This window comes from Sturnira hondurensis, unplaced genomic scaffold, assembly GCF_014824575.4.
Source record: "Sturnira hondurensis isolate 20B ecotype Veracruz unplaced genomic scaffold, ASM1482457v3 Scaffold0021143, whole genome shotgun sequence".
NCBI lineage: Eukaryota > Metazoa > Chordata > Mammalia > Chiroptera > Phyllostomidae > Sturnira > Sturnira hondurensis.
This window is the reverse complement of record NW_028093774.1, coordinates 17833106-17855844: the sequence shown is the minus strand read 5'-3', so window position 1 is coordinate 17855844 and position 22739 is coordinate 17833106. Positions and strand designations below refer to the sequence as shown.

The window sequence follows — 22739 nt, the reverse complement described above, 5'->3', positions numbered from 1 at the left end:
AAGCCTGTATTGCTATGAACTTCCCTCTCAGGACTGCCTTCACTGTGTCCCATAAGTTTTGGGTTGTTGTGAGTTCATTTTCATTTGTTTCCAGAAGCTTTTTGATTTCTTCCCTAATTGCAATCTTGACCCATTTGTTGTTTAATAGCATACCATTCAGTCTCCATGATTTGGGGTGTTTTGGGTTTTTTCCTGTGGGGTTGGTTTCCAACTTCAGTCCCTTTGATCAGAGAAAATGCTTGGTATGATTTCAATTTTCTTGAATTTGTTGAGGCTCATTTTGTGTCCTATCATGTGGTTTATCTTTGAAAATGTTCCATGTGCATTTGAAAAGAATGTGTATTTAGCTTCTTTGGGATGGAGGGCTCTATATATATCAATTAGGTCCATTTCATCTAGGGTGTTGTTTAATGCTGCAATATCTTTGTTGATATTTTGTTTGGAAGATTTGTCCAATTTAGACAGTGGGGTGTTAAAATCCCCTACTATAATTGTGTTGCTGTCAATATCTTTCTTGAGGTCCCCTAGGATTTTCTTAATATATTTGGGTGCTCCTATGTTGGGTGCATATATATTTATGATGTTAATGTCTTCTTGGTGGATTCTTCCCTTGAGTATTATGAAGTGACTGTCTGGGTCTCTCTTTATGGCCCTTTTTTTGAAATCTATTTTGTCTGATATGAGAATTGCTACCCTGGCTTTTTTTCTTGTCTATTTGCTTGGAAAATTTGTTTCCATCCTTTCACTTTTAGTCTGTGATGGTCTTTTGATCTGAGGTGGGTCTCTTGTAGGCAGCATATGTGTGGGTCATGCTTTCTTATCCATTCAGCTATTCTATGTCTTTTAATTGGTGCTTTTAATCCATTTACATTTAAGGTTATTATTGAAAGGTATTTATTCATTGCCATTTATGTACCTGTGTTCCTCTCCGTCTCTCTCTTTTCCTTCCTTTCCTTAAAGCAGCCCTTTTAGTAATTCTTATAGAGCTGGTTTGGTGGAGGCATATTCTTTTAGACTTCTTTTGTCTTGGAAGCTCTTTATTTGGCCTTCTATCTTGATTGAGAGCCTTCTGGGTAAAGTAGCCTTGGTTGTAGCCCTCTGTTTCTCATTACTTGGAATATTTCTTGCCATTCTCTTCTTGCTTGGAATGTTTCCATTGAGAAGTGAGTAGCCAGCCTTATTGGGACCCCCTTGTATGTTACTTCCTTTTTCTCCCTTGCTGCCTTTAGGATTCTCTCTTTGTCTTGGAGTTTTGCCATTTTAATGATGATGTGTCTTGCAGTAGGCCTCTTTGGGTTCCACCTGATTGGAACTCTCTGCGATTCCTGGATTCATGTGACTTTATCTCTCCTCAACTTAGGAAAATTTTCCGTTAATACTCTTTCAAGTAGGTTTTCTATCCCTTGTTCATCTTCCTCTCCTTCTGGTATTCCTATTATTTGGATATTATTATGTTTCATATTGTCTTGCATTTCTCTTAAATTCTTCTCATTTTTTCTGAGTCTCTTTTCCATTACTTAGTCCATCTGGCAGATTCTTTCTATTCTGTCTTTGATCTCACTTATGCGGTCTTCTGCCTCATAAATTCTATTGTTCATACCTTCTACTGTGTTCTTCAGTTCAGTAATTGTGTTCTTCATTTCCCCATTGGCCTTTGCTGATGGTTTCTATTTTCTTTTTCAAGTTGGTATAGTTTGCAGAGAGTTCATTGTAGCTTCCCTGTAGTTTCTGGTAGCTTGTGGTAAGCTCTTTGAATTTCCTGATAACAAGTGCTTTGAATTCAATATCTGATAGTTGACTTGCCTCTATTTCATCTAACATTCTTTCTGAGACTTCCTCCTGTTCTTTCATTTGGGGATTGTTTCTTTGTCTTCCCATTGTTTGTGTTGCTCTTCTTGTTGTCCTCAGCTTCTTAAATTGATCTGTTCTGGTTCCCTGGGTTTATGGTGTGAACTTCTGTGGTAAGATGCCTGTGAAATTCAGTGGTGCAGTCTCCTGCAGGTATCTTGGTGTTCTCCGCTTCCACCTACTTCTCTTGTTGGTTTCCAGCTGGTCAAACCTTTCCTTCTGTTCTCACTAGCTGCAGCAGCCTGAGGGGCTATTAGTGTGGCCTTTCTTGCTTTTCAATGAACTCGATTGGTCTTGCCAGTGCCCTCTGAAGATCTAGACTGGTGCCACTCTCCCGCACCCCACTGAGAGCAGATTTTTTCCCCAGGCTTCCCAGCCCTGGTTTGACGTGAGGGCTCACACTCCCAGCCAGGCTTTCCTGGTCTTGCAGGCTTGGGTGCGGACCTTTCCCAGTGCTGTGGCTGAACACACAGGGCAACTCACAATTCTTCCAAGCCAGCAACCATGGCCTGACTCCCAGGTTTTTCAGTCTGTGCCCGGCTGGGTAGGGAGGGAGCTGGTGACTGGCTCTCTTCCAGGGGCCCTGCCAGCAGCCCAAGGCTCCCCAACACTGTTCGAGAGCCGGCTCAGACCCCGTGCTGTAGGGAACGCACTGGCGACTCTCAGTTCTCCCAAGCCAGCAACCACAACCTGACTCCACAGGTTATCAGAGGTCTCTAGTTTGCTTCCCAATGCCCACTACTCTCTCTGCCACTACAGGCAAACTGATCTCTCCTGATGTTTTCCAATCTGCGCCCTGCCAGATAGGGAGGGTGCCTGTGACTAGTTCTCTCCCAACGTTGTTGTAACCCGCCCTCAGCTCTCAGGGACCTGGGCGGCCTGGCCAGGGCCCTGGTACGGTTAGGCAGAGGGCCTGCAGCCACCTCTGTGCTGCTCCCTCGTACATTGTTGATCTGCAGTCACCTCCTCTCCTCAACCTCTGGTCATTCAGTGTCCGCTACACTCTCTGGAGTCCTGCCTTCTTATATGCTGGGTCCCTGTTGGGCATCCGCTGCACTCCTCTGCAGATCAGCCCGGTCTTTTTTTCAAGAATTTCATTTCAGAGCAAAAGAAATCTTAAAATTTTTATCTTATACTATAATAAAATTAATGAAATAGGTATTCACTTTCCTTCAAGTTCAATTGATTTTTCCAGTTTCTCTCACCACAGACAAAGCAAAGAAGCCCCAGCTGCTCTAGGTCAGGCAACTGGGTTTCTTAGACTCACTTCAATGAGGGGACCACGAAAGCCAAAGTCTTCCTTCCGTCGGCTTGGTTTCTCCCCAGCAACCTCTTCCAGGCTTTTTCTCACAAAGCACTCTCCTACACTGTAATCTAGGTAATCTAATTTTAGATAAACAGATAGAAATGAGTTTTCTTTAGAGGACATAGGTATGAACTTTTAGGATTTCTTGGTAAGATCTGTACAGTGGATATCATAGTATCTTTTAGGGGATGACTGTCAACCTGTAAAATTAAATAGAATCTAGAAGGAGGTATAAACTTTTTAAATCTCTTCCCTTTGAGGTCAGTAGTTTCTGAGTGCTATTTTTGACTCTGCAACTGATTTATTAGTTATTCTTCGGGGTTAATTTTCCTCCCCAGTAAAATAGGCATCGTGATGTCTACCTACCAGAGGCAGATAGGGTAAAAAATGATGCTGGATGCAAATGTTAATTCTCACCTGTATGCAACTTCCCACCCAGGAAAACTGTTATATCTTGACTTTATAGTCTTGACATCCCAGATGAGTCTATCTCAGTGGGGGTACATCTTTTCCCAACCAAGGGTAAAGATTTGTGTTACATGATATCTATGTGGCAAAAAAGCCAACTAGCTTAATAGAGGCGCTTCATGGTGCAGAGGAAAGAGAAGTGATGAGTAGTAAGGCACATAGCGTTCTAACATATTATGTGTATCAGGAAGTGCCATCTGTCTTAAACATTGACTTATTGGGAAAGCACAGAATCACTGGGATCCTAGAGAAGCAGGTGATGAAAACATAGGAAGCAAGGGACCTTTAGGGATGAGGTAACAGGAACAATGAAGCCAGGCCACTGCCACTGGGAATATATTTGAGAATCATTTACTTTAAACTCAGATTGGGAAGAGAGAATCCAATTCATTGAGTCTGTGCCATGTGTCCATGACTTGACTGCTTGAGCATGGGAAAAGGGAGATTATGTCCAATTCTATTTTCATAGCATACTCTACACAGTTGGGGTTTCTCCTGAAGTGGGAAGGGGATGGCATACTGGGTAATCACCTCCCCCAAATCACAATTATCCACTATGCTCTGATATTTTAATTAGTGGTGTGACTATGGAAAGTCATTTCATGTTCCTGACCCTCAGGTTATTCATCTCTAACATGAGAGGTTTGGACCATACCAGCAATTTTTAACTTAATTTTCTTCAACAGTTGATTAGTTTTATCAAATGAAATATTATTTTGATACTAAAGATGTAGAATATGCAAAAGCCAACTGGCTGTGGTTGGGGAAGGGGTAAGTGTGGATGGAGAGAATTTTGTTCAGTCTCCTCATTTCCCATCCTCTATCCCGCCACCCTGTCCCAAGGGGACACCCAAGCCTTGGAAGTTCCTGGGGTACTTTGAGGATCCTTCACGGTTCCACAGAACACAGTTTGAAAACGTCTAGATTCTGCAGTTGCTCAGGTCTCTTTCAAATGCAGCATTTACTGATTCAATAACTCCAGGATTTAGAATGCTAATAATGCTACCTGTATTTGTGAATACCTACTCTTGGAGAGGTATGTTAAAACTTTGGTTATCTTGGCACAGTGAACACCCAAGTGTGCTTTATAGTTCCCTTGGATTTGACTCTGTGCTAGAGAAATGTCTGTCCTTTTCCTCTGCATTGAAAGGACTATTTATCCTTTTAAATGTATTCAGAAAGTCAGCACATTATAAAAACAAAAAACAAACAACAACAACAACAAAAACTTTGGTTATCTTGGTTCAGCATTTCACAAATTAAGCAGTTTGATTAAACTAGATTTTCTTTTATTTTCAAAAATTTGAACCAGGAAAAAACATTATAAAAGCCCCAATGTTTATTTTGTGTACTTCTTATAGTTTATGAGCCAAGCTTGTCCTCTATGTGAGCTGAGCAGAAGAATCTGCTAAATAACTGAGAAGAAATTTGGACTTCCTCTCTAAAAACACCATACTGTATTTTCACCCATGGAAGAAGGAGAAAGAAAGAAAGGAAGGAAGGAAGGAAGGAAGGAAGAAGAAAGAAAGCAAGCAGGAAAGAAAGAAAGAAAGAAAGAAAAGAATAAAAGAAAAACAAAGAAAGCAAAATGCTAATGGGGACACTTTTAGATATTGAGGATAAGAGCAATTTTTATTTTTTTTACTTGTCCCTATTTTAGAAACTTTTAGCAACACAGATATATAGCTTTTCTAATAATACAAATTTATTAAAAATGAACATATTTTCATTTAAAAGTAATTAAGTTAATTTAAAAGATTATTAAGTCAGCACAAAAATTGAAATTCATAGTGCTAAAAAATGACATTTTATTGACTTTAAACTCAATGAGCCAGCACAGTTTAAATGTAAGAACCCACACTTCCTCTTACCTCTTCACATGGTGAATGTACCTTATTTCTTCCAGGGAAAGAAGAGCAGTGATTGGAAAATATTCTGTGTATGAGGTAGCTGGTGGTCATTCTGATTACTGCATAAGAGAGGATTCACGCTTTTGGATAATAATGTCTGGCTTGGTGCTGATGTTTAGATCTGTGGCAGATTCAACTTAACACCAAAGAAGCAATCTTTTTGTTTCTTGGTACCACCATATCCTAGACTGACTTGTATGACCTAGAAGGTAGGACACTCTTCATCCCTTTCACTTGCTATAGTCTTGGCCTAATGACACCCCTAAGGAACACTAATACTGTGAGATCCCAAGGTCAAGGATAAGCCTTCAGGACTGTCTGTGACAATCATTAAAACACACCTTGACCTTTAACTCCTGTGAAAATCAAGGTGGAGGAAGAATAAATGAAGAAATTCCTCTACATTTTATTCTTTTCTTCCCCTTTGTAGGGAACTCCAAGTTAATTAAGTTTAACTTGATTAGCAAAATAAAGAGAAAAAAGTCCCATCTTCAGCATCTGATGTCTCCTTAAGAAGAGATGAGAAGATAATAGGTAGTTACATAGATGGGGACAAAAAGAAATGGTTACAGTAGTCAGACAGATGTATATTCAATTTAATATATTTGATTTTCAGAGTTAATTGGGTGTTTTTTCTTAAAGTTGTCCTTTTCCTCATTCTTTCATTTTGCCGTAATTAAAAAGAAGATAGGCAAAAGTGAAGAAAAATCAAATTTAGGGTTGCCTTTCCAGAGTTGTCCCATGGTCTCAGTGGTCAGTGGTTCAAACCTAGCAGCACGTATTCACATGCAAAGGGCTTCACCGTGGCCGCATGGTGAAGGTTCTTCATGGCTGCAGGTAGAAGGAAGCATAGGAAGGTGGGAGGGAGTAGCCTGGAACACCTCACCCAGGGAACTAGAAGCCACATTATAATTTTTTATGGGTCTTACCTTAATGTTAGGTCCCATGTTTCTGCCTAGTATGACAATGCCTTATATTTGTTTCAGAATACATTTGTGCTTGTCTTATGTAACTCTCACCTACAGGCTAGAGATGGCTATTCTCATTTTATGCATGAACAACACTAAAAGCTAGAATGTGTAAGTGAACAATGTCACAAAACTAGCATGTGGCTGAGCCAGAACTGGAATCCTGGACTCTGGATTCTAAAGACAGTGCTGTGTTTGCCTCACTACTTAGCCATGATAAATAGATTATACCTTATCTCTTTTTGGGAGTTCTCTGAGATGCTTGCCCCAGATCTCAGTACCAGTTGAAGTGCTTTATGTATAATAAAAGCCAATAAAATTGCATTTTATTCTTTAAGTCTTTCTGACCTCAATACTAAAAGAAATAATATACTTTGTTTAGAAAACATCACTTATTCTCACCAAATAAGACATAAAAATTTACTTAAATCCATTCATGTTGGTTTCCCGAATTTCTTGTGAAGTTATGGTGAAGGTGAGGTTATGGGACAAAAGATGATCTTGCCTTTCTAATAGGAAAAACATTCAGATGGAAGACTTCACATGATCTTGAAATCATCTTAAGTAAGTGACAGCCTCTTGGAATTTCTTCTCTCCATGAAGGGCTTGATAATGCTTGCCCTTCATTACTCATAGGTTTGTTTGGAGTATATCAAGTTGTAACTAAATGAGTACAAAGCCTTGGTTGCATGTGCAGTAACTGGAGCTCCTGGCTGAGATATGGCTGGAGTGGTTTCTCTTCTGGGAATAAAAAGATTCAGTTTATGAACGAAGAGTTTCTTGGGCAATTCTTTGATAGACTAGTCTCACTTGCCATCTCCCATCCACATTTCTCCTGGTTCTCCCCACTCCCAGAACTTAGCTCTGACTCGGTTTTGGCTCTCTAGCAGGGATGTGGAAAGTGCCAGGGAGCAGTGTACTCTCCTCTGGTGTTAATGTTCATAATATAGTCTTATGTATTTTGTTGCTGATATAAATTATTGGGTCTGTAGAGTAAAAGCCATCAACATATGGGTGTCAGCACCAGAGCTGCATTCTTAGGTCAATTGACAGTTATGTGATTTGGGTGAATGGAAGGTTTCCAGGGCTTTTCTACTTAATGTTTGCAGCACATGTCCTCATCAAAGTATGATTGGTTCTCAAAGATAACTTTAGTATCTTTCAAAGAAAATGCCATGATCTCTGATGAGTACCTAATACAAGGGGGAACATTCCCCAAAATGGAATTTATTTGTTAAAAAATGTCTATTTATTCTTCTATGTTTAAACTTCAGTTATCTTCAAGTACTCTGTTGGATGCAATACACCTATCAAGATGTTTTTTCTACTGCTCAAAAACAATTTTTGAACTAATTGATTTTGATACCTTTTAGTGCTTCTGCCATTTTTTTGTTTCACCTCTTCCACATCAGCAAAAATTTCCCTTTGAGGACTTTTTTCACCTGGGGAAACAAACAAACAAACAAAAGTCACTGGGGGAGAGATTGGGTGGATGGGGAGGGTATAGGGGTCATGCTGTTTTGGATTAAAAAAGCTGCTGAATGCTGAGTGTGGTGTGAGCGGGTGCACTCATAACTAACCCATTGTGAAATGGGCAAATGCACCGAGTCTTCAAAAAAAATTTACTGAAGCTGAATGCAGCCTCTCACAACAATGCCAGCTGGTACACTGATACAGATGGGTTCCTAGAACACTCACCTATCAGGGAAGCCTGCACTACAAGGGGCCAACCCTCCAAAGGATAATTCCATTTTGGGGATTCCCCTTGTATGTGTCAGCCCAGGAACAGATACTGTCATATAGGACCTCATTAGGGATTTGACCATATGTGGTTAATGGTATGATTATTATTTCACAGGTGAAGGAACTGAAGCACTGATCAAAAAATGTGCTTGAAATCACTTATCTAGAAAGTGGTTGAGCCAAGATTTAAACTTTGGGTTTCTGACTCCAGGTGCAGGGCTCTTTTTACTATACTTAGGCTTATGGGGTGTACACTAGTCATAATGAAATGAAACTGCTATGAATCACTGCATTAATTACAGGTGAGAACTCAATATAAAACCAACATTATACCAGTGATCCTAAAATTTGGAGGGAAAGGGAAGGTACAGTTATGATGAGAAAATAGTAAATGCCATCTATTAAAAATCACTGTAATAAATGTAACATTTAGTTTTCTTATTATAAAAAGTAATTTATGTTCATACAGAACAGAGTTGCCACATTGAGACCTGTGAGCAAAATCTGGCCTGCTGTCTGTTTTTATAAATAAAGTTTTATTAGAACACAGCAATGCTCATTTGTTTTCATCTTGTTGCTGGCTGATATATATATATATATATATATATATATATATATATATATATATATAATATAGAATGAGTTATTTATTTATTTTTCCCATTTAATTTTTTAAAATTATTTATTTAATGTTGTTCAAATATAGTTTTCTGACTTTTGCTTTCATCCCAGCCTACCTCCCTAGTGCTCCCCACCTCCCACCCGTTTCCACCCCCCTTAGTTGTTGTCCGTGTGTTCTTTATAATAGTTCCTGTAAACCCTTCCCCTTTTCCCCTGGAATTTTGGCTGATATTTTTCTTGTTTTGAGTTCTTCAATTGCTTTTTCTGTGTTCAGAAAAACTTTCCTCCTTCAAAGATGAGATAAATATTCATTTGCATTTTCTTATTTTTATGCTAAATTTTGAATCTTATACAATTAATTTTTGGTATAGAGTACTAAATTAAATTACTTCTTTTTATTTTTCAAATTGCCCTTTCCCAACACAGTTTATTAAGTAATTTATCTAGTCTCTTACTGATTTTTGGATTGCTGTATAACATACATTTTTGAAAATTTTTATTTATTTATTTACTTTTAGAGAAAAGGGAAGGGAGGGAAAAAGAGAGGGATAGAAATATCAATGTGTGGTTGCCTCTTGCATGTCTGCAACTGAGGACCTGGCCTGCAACCCAGACATGTGCTCTGACTGGGAATCAAACCTGCATGTGCTCTGACTGGGAATCAAACCAGCAACCCTTTGGTTCACAGGCTGAGACTCAATCCACTGAATCATACCAGCCAGGGCTATAATATACATTTTTGTATATACTGGGTTCTCTACTATGATTAGTTATATTTCACTGATGCTTGTACCAGTTTTATACTCTTTTAGTTATTATGGCTTTATAGTACAGGCTAATACCTGGTAGGGCAAAATCCTCCTTTATTCTTTATTTTTATGTATACTGTTTTTAAAATGTAAGTGATTATTGGGATTTACCAATCAACATCTACAGCAGGAATTGTTAAACTATGGCCATGATCCTGTTGTGGCCCAGCAGTTGTTTTTGTAATTAAAGTTTTATTGGAACACAACCACACTCAGTTGTGTACATATTGTCCAGTGTGTTCTTTATACTATAATGACAGAGTTGAGTAGTTTTGACAGAGACTTTATGAACCATAAAGCTTGACATATTTACTGTTTGGTTCTTTGTAGAAAAATTTCTGATCTCTATTATAGAAGATATGAGATAGAAATTTAAGGAGACAGGAAACCAACACCACAGTCCAGATGCTAATTTTTAGGTCATGCCCAGATTCTAAGTGGGACTGGCTATTGGCTCCAAGTTATGGCATTTCTGCCTTCACGTCATCAGTTAGGAGGAAGTTAAGATAGAGCTAACACTCTCTTATCTGCAGTTGGTCTTCATCTTCCCACTAGGTTTTTCACTATATTGACAGCAAGCATTTTTCCCAGTCTGATTTTTCTCTACAACCCTAGACACTTCTTTTTGAAAATGTTATTATCCACTGCCAAGTGAATTGATTGCTTGAAAGATCATTTCATAGCCAGTGAAGTATTTTAGATAATCCACTGCTTTGATGATCTCATCGTTGTTCCTCTCCATTTGCCCAGGTTTGTAGAAGTTGCCTGTATATCTGGATTAGCTGAGGGCTCAAGATAGGGGAGTCTGAGAGCTTTGATGGGAGGAGCAAGCCGTATGAGCTCATGAAAGATAACAAGGGTCACTCATAGGTTAACTCTTCAAGTGTGGGGGTGTATCTAAAAGATCTTGCATGATCCTTCTCTCGGCAGGTGTGGGCTGTGTGCTTATGGCATGTTTGAGGAATCCTAAAGCAGGATTTTCTGTGTATTTCCAAAAATTGAATAGTGATATCACCACAAAGATAGAGCATACAGCACAGAAAATACATAAGGTTATGTTTGGTTGACTTTTTTTACAACAGTTTTTTTTACAACAAACTCTGGCTTGTCTCACTGGAAAGTCTAGCCTTCTCCTTGTATAGTCTGGGGTGGGCTCTTATGCATTCAGCAGTCTGCTATGAAGGATTATTGTACTTGGTCAGAGTTCCATGAAAGGCTGACAGGAATGCCTAAACATTTGTGTGTGCAAGTGCACATACACACACAAAGAAGAGAAAGAAAGTAGAAAAAAGGAAGTTTTTGAAAGGTCACGTGTATTTTCTAGAGAAAGTACTGATCCCCATTAGTGAATTGCCACAAGACCTTGACTCTAGAGAAGTCCAATAAACACATTTATTGTGTACAGAAGTGTCCAGTATCTCTTGGAAAGTTGACTGTGGGTGAGACCATGGTAGGCTGGGTGGAGGGGACCAAAAGAAAAAAAAAAAGAAATTGGTTAACTGTAATAAAATAGACAAGAAAAAGAAAAAGAAAAAGAAAAAAAAGAAAGTTGCATGGGTATATTTTGGGTACTATCTTCTTTAGACTAAAACTGTGTCACATAGGATAAAAAAATAATATTTTGCTAAGTATGGTACTAGCAACTTTGAACAAAAGAAGAGGTAGTGATTTATTTGGGGGAAGAATGAAGCTAAATATTAAAGCAATTTTATTCATTGAAAGAATAAGTGTATAAATCCTGGTGAATTGTAAAGCGGGTAAAAGTAAGGAAGATTCAGGTAGCCTTATCTTCGAGAATCTGGATTGGGGATGAGTTTGAAGACAGGAAGTTTTGCTTTTCTGAGCCCCAGATTGTTCACTAATCTGTTGGAATAAAGCAGAAACTTCTTTAGTGATTATGCCTTGTAAATAGGACAAAGGCTCATTTTACATAGAGAGAGTTCCAGGAAAATGACCTAGGCAGTGAAATAATCAGAGAATATGTGTAAACCTTTCTTCATACTTTAAAATTAAACTTTTAATATTGAGATAATTGCATATTTACATGCAGTTGTAAGAAATAATACAGAGGAATCTTGGATGCCCTTGACGTAGTTCCCCCCTATGATAACGTCTTGTAAAACTATTGTACAAAAGCACAACCAGGATATTGACATTGATATTGTCAAGATACAGAATGTTTACATTATCACAAGGATCTTTCAAGTTGCCCTTTCACAGCCAGACCCACTTTCTTCACACCTTACTCCCTCATTAAACCTTGGCAACGAATTGCTAATGGAGAACTAATCTGTTCTCTATTTGTACAATTTTGCCACTTCAGAACTGTTGTACAACTGGAATCATCATTGTGCAACCTTTGGAATTAACTTTATTCACTTAGCAAAAATATATACCACAATTTATTCAACCATTCACTTGTTGCAGAATATCTGGTTTTTTCCAGATCTGTCTATTATAGAAAAAGTTGGTATAAATATTCATGTACAAACTTTATGTGAACATACATTTTCATTTTGCTAAAATAATACTCAATAGTGCAATTTCTAGGTGGCTTGCGTGTTTAGGTTTTTATGAACAGTTCCTGTGTGTACCCTGACTAGCAATGCATGGACGATCCGCTTTCTCCACTGCCTAACCAGGAGGGTGTTGTCTCTATTTTTTGTTTCAGCTATGCCGACTAGTGATATCTCATGTGGTTTTAATTTGCATTTCCCTAATCACTAATGATGATGGACATTTTTTCATCTGCTTGGCTGCCATCTGTCTATTCTCTTCAATGAAATGCCTCTTCAGACCTTTCATCCATTTTCTAAGTGGAGTTTTTTCCTATTGAATTTTGAGACTTCTTTTCATATTTATGATTCTAGTCCTTTGTTAGATTCATAGTTTACAAATGGTTTTTCCCACTCCGTAGATTGTCTTTTTAGCCTTTTACATGGTCTTTTACCAAGCAAGAGTTGATAATTTTTAAAAAGATTTTATTCATTTATTTTTAGAGGGGAAGGGAAGGAGAAAGGGAGAGAAATATCAATGTATGGTTGCCTCTCATGCGTCCCCCACTGGGAACTGGCCTGCAACCCAGGCAATTGCCTTGACTGGGAATTGAACCTCCATCCTTTGGTTCACAGGCCTGTGCTGAATCCACTGAGCTACACCAGGGCCAAGAGTTGATAATTTTGATGAAGACTAATTCATTAAGTTTTTCTTTTAGGCACAGTGCTTTTGCTCTCATCTATGAACTCTTTTCCTAGCCTTATATCCTGAAGATTTTCTGTTAGGATTTTTTTCCTAAAATTTTTATATTTTTACATTTTAAAGTAGTTCCATTTTTTCCTGTGCTTTTTAAAAAATTGATATTCAAGTAAAATTGTCTCCCTCTATGGCCATACCACCCTGAACATGCCTGATCTCATCTGATCTGTGGTTTTTCTTTCTGTGGTTTCAGTTACTTGGGGTGGACCACAGTCTAAAGATATTAAATGGAAAATTCTGGAAATGAACAATTCATAAATTTTAAATTGCGTGCCATTCTGAGTAGCATGATGAAATCTCGTGCCATCTTGCTTTGTCCGACCCAGGACATGAATCGTCCTGTTGTCCAGCATCTCCACACTTTGTGTGCTTCCCAGGCATTAGTCAATTAGTGGCTATTTGGTTATCAGATCCACTGTCAGTGATGCAGTGCTTAGAGTCAGGTAGCCCTAATTTTACTTAATAATGGACCCAAAGCTCAAAGTGGTGATCTGGTAGTTCAGATATGGCAAACAGGAGTCATAAAGTGCTTCTTTTAAGTGAAAAACTAAAAGTTCTCAACTTAATGAGGAAAGTAAAGATCGTGCTGAGGTTGCTAAGATCTGTAGGAAGAATGGATCTTCTGTCTGTGAATTTGAGAAGGAAAAAGAGATCTATGCTAGTTTTGCCGTTGTACCTCAAACAATGAAAGTTACAGCCATAGTGTATGATAGGTGCTTAGGTTGGAAAAGCCGTCAAATTTGCAGCTAGGAGAGATGAACAGAAAATATATACATAGGGCTCTATACTTTTTGCAGTTTGAGAATGTACTGTGGGATTTTGAAATGTATCCCCCATGGATAAGGGTGGGGCTTCTCCACTTTAAGTCTTTGATCCATTTTGAGATAATTTTTGTATATAGCATGATGCTTAAGTTGAGCTTCAGTTTTTGCCTGAACATATGGATGTACAATTGTTCCAGCAACATTTGTTGAAAAGCCTATTTTTCCTTCATTGAATTGCTTTTGCACCCTTGTCAAAAAATGAACATATTTGTGTAGGTCTATTTATGGGTTATCTATTCCATTCCATTGGGCTGTATAGAATGGAATAGACAACCACCAGTACCCTAAAGTATTAACTACTGTAGTTATACAAGTTTTAAAATTGGATAGACTGATTCCTCCTTCTTCATTCTTCTTTTTAAATATTGTTTCAGCTATCCTGGCTCCTTTGCCTCTCCATATACATTAAAAAAGTCTTGGGTATATCTACAAAAAATCTTGCTGAGATTTTGATAAAATTCATGTTAAACCTACATATTAATTTGGGGGAATTGAAATGTTTACCATGTTAAGTTTTCTAATCCATGAACATAGTATGTCTCTTAATTTATGATTTCACCTATAAGTGGAACCTAATCAACAAAACAAACAAGCAAGCAAAATATAACCAGAGACATTGAAATAAAGAATAAACTGACAGTAAACAGAGGGGAAGGGAGTGATAATGGGGAAAAGAAAGGGGAAGGGCTGTTAAGGAATGTGTATAAAGGACCCATGGACAAAGCCAAAGAGGGGTAGGGTTGAGGGTGGGAGGTAGAGATGGGTGGGACAAGTGAAAATGTTTGGTGGAAAAATGGAGACAGCTGTACCTGAATAACAGTGAAAGAACCCTGATTTTTAAAATCAGCATTGTATACTTTTTAGCATACAAGTCCTGTTGGCTTTATATCTAAGTACTTTTTTTTTCTGGGCAATTGTACATGTTACTATATTTTTAATTTTGACATCCATATATTTATTTGTAGTAAATGGAAATACAGTAGGTTATGGGTTTTTGTTTTGTCCTGTGATCTTGCTAGGGTTGTGTATGTGTACGTATGTGTATCCTTAGAATTTTTTGTGTACAAGATTATGTCATCTGCAAATACAGACAGTTTTATTCCTTCATTCAATTCTGTATGCAATGTGTTTTCTTTTATTGCCTTGCTCCACTGGATAGAACTTACAGCACTATGCTGAATAAGAATGTGAGACAGTCTTGCTTTGTTCCTGATCTTAAGGGGAAAGCATTCAGTCACATACCATTGTTAACTGTAGTTTTTTAAAACCTTTTTTTGTCGATGCCCTCTATCAAGATAAGGAAATTTCTTTTTATTCTTATTTTCTTTCTGGGACCTTTTAAAAAAAATCATGAATGGGTGTTAATTTTTGTTAAATGGGTTTTTTTTTTGCATCAATTGATGCAATTATGTGGATTCTCTTTAGCCTGAGGACATAGTAGATTACAGTGATACATTTTTGAATATTGAATGAAGCTTGCATCCTTGGTGTTAACCCCGGTTGATCTTAGTGTATAATTTTTGACTATATTGTTAAATTGTATTTGCTAACATTTTAAAAATAATTTTTATGTTTATATTCATGAAGGATATTGATCTGTAGTTTTCTTTTTTGTACTTTTTCTCATTTTCATATCAGGATAATACTAGCTTTGTAAAATGAATTGTAGTGTTCCCTCTTCAGTAAACTGTTCTGTAGAATTATAATTAATTTTAATTTTTTGTGGAATTATCTGGTGTAACCATATATGCCTGAAGATTTCATTTGGGGAAGTATTTTAATCGTGGAGTCAATTACATTACTCATTAAGTGACTATTCAAATTATCTATTTTGAGCTGGGTGATTTGTGGTAAGCAGTGCATATTAAGGTATTGATACATTTAATTTAAATTGCCAAAGTGATGTACGTACAATTGTTTGTAGTATTCCTTTTTATCCTTTTGGATACAAGTAGTGTGCAAGTAGTTCCTCTTTAATTTCTAATATTGATAGTTTATGTGTTCTTTCTTTATAAGTCTTGGCAAGAGGCTTTTCTAATTTTATTGATCTTTTCAAATAACTTATTTTTGTTTCATTGATTTTCTAGATTTTTTTTATGTTTGTTTTCCTTAGTTGTCACTTTTGTCTTTATTCTTTCTTCTTGCTTTGGATTAATTTTGTTCTTCTTTTCCTAAGTTTTTGAGACATGAGTTAGATAATTGATTCAAGACTTCTGCATTTTTGTAATACATACATTTTAGTGCTATAAATTTTCCTTTCAGCACTGTTTTGGCTGTGTCACACAAACTTTGATATGTTGTATTTTTATCTCCTCATTAATTATTTGACTTTCTTGAGACTTCCTGTTTGACTTGTATGTTACTTAAAAATGCTGCTTAGTTTATGACTATTTGGAGAATTTCTGCTTTATTCTTTGTAGTTTGATTTCATTTTGGTTGGCATGTACTCTGTGTGATTTCAATTCTTTTAATTTTGTTGAGTTTTGCCTCATGGCCCAGGATATCTATAAATGCCAGTTAGATACTGCTGGTTGATGGTGTTATAGACTTCTTCTATATATTTGTTATTTTCTACCATGTTCCATCAGCTGTTGAGAGAGGGGTGTGTAGTTTACAAGTATAATTGGATTAGTGTATATTTCCTCTCTCATTTTGAACAGTTTTTGTTTCACATATTTTTTAGCTCTGTTGTTTGGCACATTCACATTTAGGATTATGTCTTCTTGGTAGATCGACCCTTTCATTATATATTTCTGTCTGTATATGGAGATTACTTGCTCTGAAGTTTAATTTATATAATATTAATGAAGTCATTCCAGCTTTTCTTTGATTAATGTTTGCCTGATATGTGTTTCTCCATCATTTTACTTTCATCCTATCTCATTATGTTGGAAGTGAGTTTCTCATAGGTAGCATTTAGTTGGGTCATATTTTTAATCCACCCTGCCATCCTCTGTCTTTTATTTTGTATATTCAGACTGTTTATATTTAACATAATTATTTATACATTAGGACTTAAGTTTATCATTTAATTATTTATTTTTTGTTTTGTTTTTTATTTCTCTTTCTCTTTCCTGGTTTTCTGTTGATTACTTGAACTTTTCTTAGATTTGGTACTTTGATTTATCTATAGTTTTTTAGTGTATTTTTGTATACCTTGTTGTTGATTGCTGTGGTGTCATTTAAGTGTACATGAAACCTCATAAACCTCCCTTTACGTCTCTCTACCCTCCCCCATTTACAATATAACCTTAAATATTGTGTCTACACACATTCAGAACTACATCAGTGTCATAATTTTTACTTCAGTTGTAAGATATAATTTTAAAAAGTTGAGATAGAAAGTCTACTTTACTATATTNGATTTATCTATAGTTTTTTAGTGTATTTTTGTACACCTTGTTGTTGATTGCTGTGGTGTCATTTAAGTGTACATGAAACCTCATAAACCTCCCTTTACGTCTCTCTACCCTCCCCCATTTACAATATAACCTTAAATATTGTGTCTACGCACATTCAGAACTACATCAGTGTCATAATTTTTACTTCAGTTGTAAGATATAATTTTAAAAAGTTGAGATAGAAAGTCCACTCTACTATATTTTGCTTACTGCATTGTTTCTTGCTCCCTGATATTTAAGATTCTTTTTATTATTTCCTCTATTTAAAGAACATTCATTAGCCATTATTTTAAGGTAGTGAAGCTGACAACAAATTCTTTTAGTTTTTTTTTCATCCGAAAATATCTTGATTTCCCCTATTTTCTAAAGGATAGAAAGATTTTTTTCATGAGAAATTTTTCATGAGACATTTTTCATAAGACATTTTTCATGAGACAAAGATTTTATGTTGACAGTTGTTTTCTTTCAGCCTTTGAAAAATGTTGTGCTGCTTTCTTCTGGCCTCTATAGTTTCTATTGAAAAATCCACTATTATTTAAATTATTTTTCCTTTAGTGGTAAAATGCCCCCTTTCCCCCCTCTGTTTTCAAAATGTTTTCTTTCTCCTTAATTTTGGAAGTTTGACTACAATGTGTTGTTATTTAGCTCGGGTTGCCATATCATAGACTAGCTGGCTTAAACAACAGAAATTCATTTTTTTCATAGTTCTGGAGGCTGGGAGTCTGAGATCAGGGTGCCAGTATGGTTGGGTTCTGTTGAGAGCTCTCTTCCTGCCTTGGAGATGAGAAAATCCTCCTATGAGGATTGGTAAATCCTCCAATGAGGACACAGAGAGATCTTTTTCTCTTTCTTTTCTTATAAGGTAACTAATCATATGGAATAGGACTCCAACCATATGACCTCACTAAACCTTAATTAGCTTCTAACAGCCCTGTATCCAAAATCATATATTTTGGAGGTTAGGGCCTTAACATAGGAATTTTGAGGGACACATTTCAGTATATCACATATGTCACAGTGTGGACTTTTTGAGACTTAATCTGTTTGATGATCACTCACATTTTTGAATCTCTGGGTTGATACATCTTACCAAATTTGGCAAGTTTTAAATGATTACTTCTTTGAGTACTTTTATAATTATGCCTCTTTTCTCTTCTCCCTCTGGGACTTTGATGATGTGTTACATCTTCTATTATAGTACACAAGTCCCTGTGGGTCTGTTCATTTGTTCTATCTTTTTTTTTACATTAGTTTTTAAATGTTTTTCTATTATAGTTGTCCCAAATTTTTCCCTTTTGCCTTCCTGTACCCATTCCATCCCCCCAACTCTCACAGTCAATTCCCACACTGTTGTCCATGTCCATGGGTCATTCATACATGTTCTTTGTCTAGTCCCTTTCCCTTCTTTCCACCATTATCCCTCTCCCTGCTCACCTCTGGTCACTGTCAGTCTGTTCCGTTTCAATGCCTATGGTTCTATTTTGTTCATTAGATTCCTGTTATAGTTGAGATCATATGGTATTTGCTTTTACCAACTGGCTTATTTCACTTAGCATAATGCTCTCCAGTTCCATCCATGCTGCCACAAATGGTAGGAGTTTCTTCTTTCTTTCTGTTGTGTAGCTTTCTATTGTGTAAATGGACCATAGTTTTTTGATCCACTCATTTACTGATGGGCATTTAGGCTGTTTCCAGCACTTGGATATTGTAAATAGCTCTGCTGTAAATATAGGGGTTCATAAGTTCTTTTGAATTGGTGATTTGGTACTCTTAGGGTATATTCCCAGCAGCTGAATTGCTGGGTCAAAAGGCAGTTCCATTTTTAGTTTTTGAGGAAATTTCATACTGTTTTCCACGGTGACTGCACCAGTCTGCATTTCCACCAACAGTGTACTAGGGTTCCCTTTTCTCCACAACCTCACTGGCTTTTGTTTGTAGATTTATTAATGGAGGCCATTCTGATTAATGTGTGGTGATATCTCATTGTGGTTTTAATTTGAATCTCTCTGATGGCTAGTGATGTTGAGCATCTTTTCATATCTCTATGGGCCCTCTGTATGTCTGTATGTCCTCCTTGGAGAAGTATCTGTTCAGGTCCTTTGCCCATTTTTTTTATTTGGATTATTTGTCTTCTTGGTGTTGAGTTGTATGAGTTCTTTACATATTTTGGAGATCAAATCCTTATCCAATGTATCATTGGCAAATATGTTCTTCCATATGGTCAATTCCCTTTTCATTTTGATGATGGTTTCTTTAGCCATGCAGAAGTTTTTCAGTTTCATGTAGTCTCACTTGTTTGCTTTTTCCTTTCCCTCCCTTTCCCTAACAGATCTATTGACAAAAATATTGCTGCATGGAATATATTATATTTTTCTGCCTATGTTTTCCTCTAGGACTTTTATGGTGTCGTGATTTATATTTAAGTCCTTTGAGTTTAAGATCACTTTGAGTTTATTCTGGTTTATGGTGTAAGTCTGTGGTCTAGTTTCATATTTTTTTGCATGTTCTATCTTTTTGCTCTCTGTTGTTCAGATCAGATCATTTCTATTACTCTATAGTGTATTTTAATGATTTTTGTCCTCCATTCTGCTGTTGTGCCCCTTCACTGAGTTTTTCATTTGGTTAGTTTGTTTTTCCGTTCTAAAATATCCATTTTGTTTTATTTATACTGTTTCTTTATTTGCAAATTCTTTATTTCTTTGCTGAGATTATTTTTTCATTCATTTCAAGTGTGTTTGTAAGTGTTCATTGAAGCACTTTTATGATGGCTATTTTAACACATTTGTCAGATAATTATAACAACTCTGTCGTCTCACTGTTGGCATCTACTGATGTCCCATTTCACTCAGTTCAAGATCATCTTGGTTCTTGCTATATGACTTGTGATCTTCAATTAAAATCTGAACATTTTGGTTAGTGTGTTATGAGACACTGGATCTTATTCAAACTTTCTGTTTTACCTGGCTTTGTCTGACACTGATCTCTGGGAAGGATGAAGTTAGTCACCTTACTGCCTGATCTGGGGAGAAGCTTGGTTTCCTACTTGCCATTGATGCCTGAGTATGGGGCTTGTCACTCCTGGGCAGAGTTTGAAGACCTATCTCCCCATTAAGCCTCCACTGATACCTCCTGAGAGTGGTAGGAATGCCTTGTTACTGCTTGCCCTGTGGTCTCCACTAACACCATGATGGTAGTGGAGGGGTTGTGTCTGACACAGACCCAGAAGGGGTGAAGAATGGTACCTTGTTACTGCCAGGTAGGGGTGAAAAAACAGTCCAAGCTCCCCGTGTGGTCTCACTTGACACCATGCAGATGGGAATTTTTGTTACTGCATGGCAGTTAGGAAAGTCCTGGCTCCCACTAGCCCATGCCTGACATGCACACAGGTGGGAAAATTAGAATGCTCCATTACAACCTGGCAAGGATGCGTATTTAGGGTTCCCCTTTGGCCTTTGCTGGTCTGGGTAAGAGTGGAGCCACACTTTTCTGTGTGGTGTTTGGCTGTAGTACAGCATTTATTATTTAAATGTCTAATCACTATGTTGTACACTTGATACTAATATGATATTGTATGTAAACTGTAATTGAAAACTAAATTTTTAAAAAAGTTTTCTATCTTCCTTGACCTTCCCTGATTTTTTCTTTCTTTTTTGCACCTTATGGTCTTTCCACATCCAGTTTTTCCAGCATCTAGTCTGAGTTAGATGAGGAAAGGAAATTGAGAAAGTCATTGCTAAGTCATTTTTTAGAATATGAGGTCCCTAGTCAGACATTTTCTCCACTTAATGTTTTTATTTGTACTGATTAGAGGCATAAGAACAAATATGTCTATTTCATCCTTCCTGAATTTGAAATCTGTGCATTTGTTTAGAAAATATCAACGCACTTGATAACTGGTGGATCTTTTGATGGTCAATTACAGGCTAATATTAGGGATTCAGAGTAAGGCCCCCAGGGTGCTGTCCAAGGTACTGGACACTTTCTCAAAGTTCTCTAACTCAGTGGATGAGAATGTTTCCAGTCTGTCTTACTGCTTCGAATGGCCTGGAATCTTCCCTCTTTTTTCACTTATTCTTGCACTTGTGTCCAATGACTCAGCCCTGTCCTATCACATTCAATTTTAATAGACATCTTGTAAACTCATGCTTAGCTGGACTTTAATAACCATGTACACATTGGCTATTTTTGTCAATAATTTGTATTTGTCATCACTGTAGCAATCTCTTAGTCTGGCTAGATCCTTGGAAAAGCCACAGTGTTGTTATGGTTCTCAATTGCTGTGTCACTGTTACCTCCAGCCATTGCATTGCCCTATTTGTGGAATAGTAGAACAAGTCCTTTGGAAAAATGCAAAGCAGAATAGAGGCTCATCCTTCAATATGGTAATAGTTCCAAGGGAAACAAGAATTAATTTTAACTAGGAGAAATTTTCTGGAACTTTTCATCTACACTACATTCATTGTTATTTTCTTTTAAGGTGTAAGGAGCATAAAATAAAATAAATGATTGGCTATTTTGATTTTTGCTCTTTTCTTTTCCCCTCAATTTTGGGTTTTTGAAGAGAAATAACTGCAAAACATTTTACTTTGTTCTACTGGGAATATTGAAAGAGGATAATGCAGCATGGCAAAAAAGGCATTTTCCTCCTTGAAGAGAGATTTCTCTTAGAAATAGGAAAAATATAGCGGTCTCTTATTATGAGTTGACCTTGGAACCAAGAAGTAGTATTTATTCCCTCCACCTATTCCATTCCTAATGCAGTAGGTAAAAGGCAGAAAGATTGGTCTGAAAATTTTAGTGACCTCTAAAGAAAGTTTGAGCTGACTACCTTTATCTCATGGTATTTTTACTGGTTGTATTTTTAGGACTTAACATTCTCCTCCCTACTTCCCCAATAGGCCACAGTTTTCCCCTCTTGAGCTTTGTGGGAATCTTTTACAGAAATTTTACCTAGTCATCTCTCTATTAACCCTCAAGGATTTAGTTTGTTTCATGGGATTACAGATATTGGAAAAGGCACTGCAAAAATACATGGACCTGAGAGTCCCTGAAGAGCTTGGATTTGGGGGAGCTGGTATGGGGTCCTGAGGCATTCTACCTACTCATTACCTGGACTGTGTGTGATGTCTTGTAGGCACTATTTAATGAAACCTCATGATTCCCCATGTTATGGGTTTAGTATGTAAATGTTGTCTGCCTTTAAAGTGGAGATACTCCTCCCACTGTATTTAAGGAAATCATTGAATGACTGCTGAGCTGGGCACCTGCATTGGATTGCTCTGTGATTAGCGGTGATGGATTTTCATGATTTATGCTCACCAGGCTCCTCTGTGTTCTCCCTCAGATTTTTGTGATGAAAGGCAGACATGTTACCCCTTCAGCTGCACAAATAGCTAGTGTCTGGCATGGACCACTTTCTAACTTGGATGAAGCTAACAGGCTCATATGAGCATTAAATCTATAACTCACATTGAACTCTGATCTAACCAGCTTAACAAATCAGCACAGTCCAAAGGCAATTTGTGACAGGAATGCAATCATTAGTTTATTAGTAACTAGTTTTGGTAAGTTTTAATGCTTGACCAG

General features: G+C 37.1%; 1 protein-coding gene and 1 non-coding gene across 2 annotated transcripts in view; both read left to right on the top strand.

Annotated features, from left to right (window-relative positions):
• NRXN3 (neurexin 3) overlaps positions 1–22739 on the top strand; it is a 1509805-nt gene that overhangs the window by 192841 nt on the left and 1294225 nt on the right. The gene's annotated exons all lie outside the window — the stretch shown is intronic.
• Positions 4682–4815, top strand: LOC118977001 (small nucleolar RNA SNORA22). Its single transcript, XR_005064412.1, has one exon. It is a non-coding gene; the product is annotated as a small nucleolar RNA SNORA22 (small nucleolar RNA).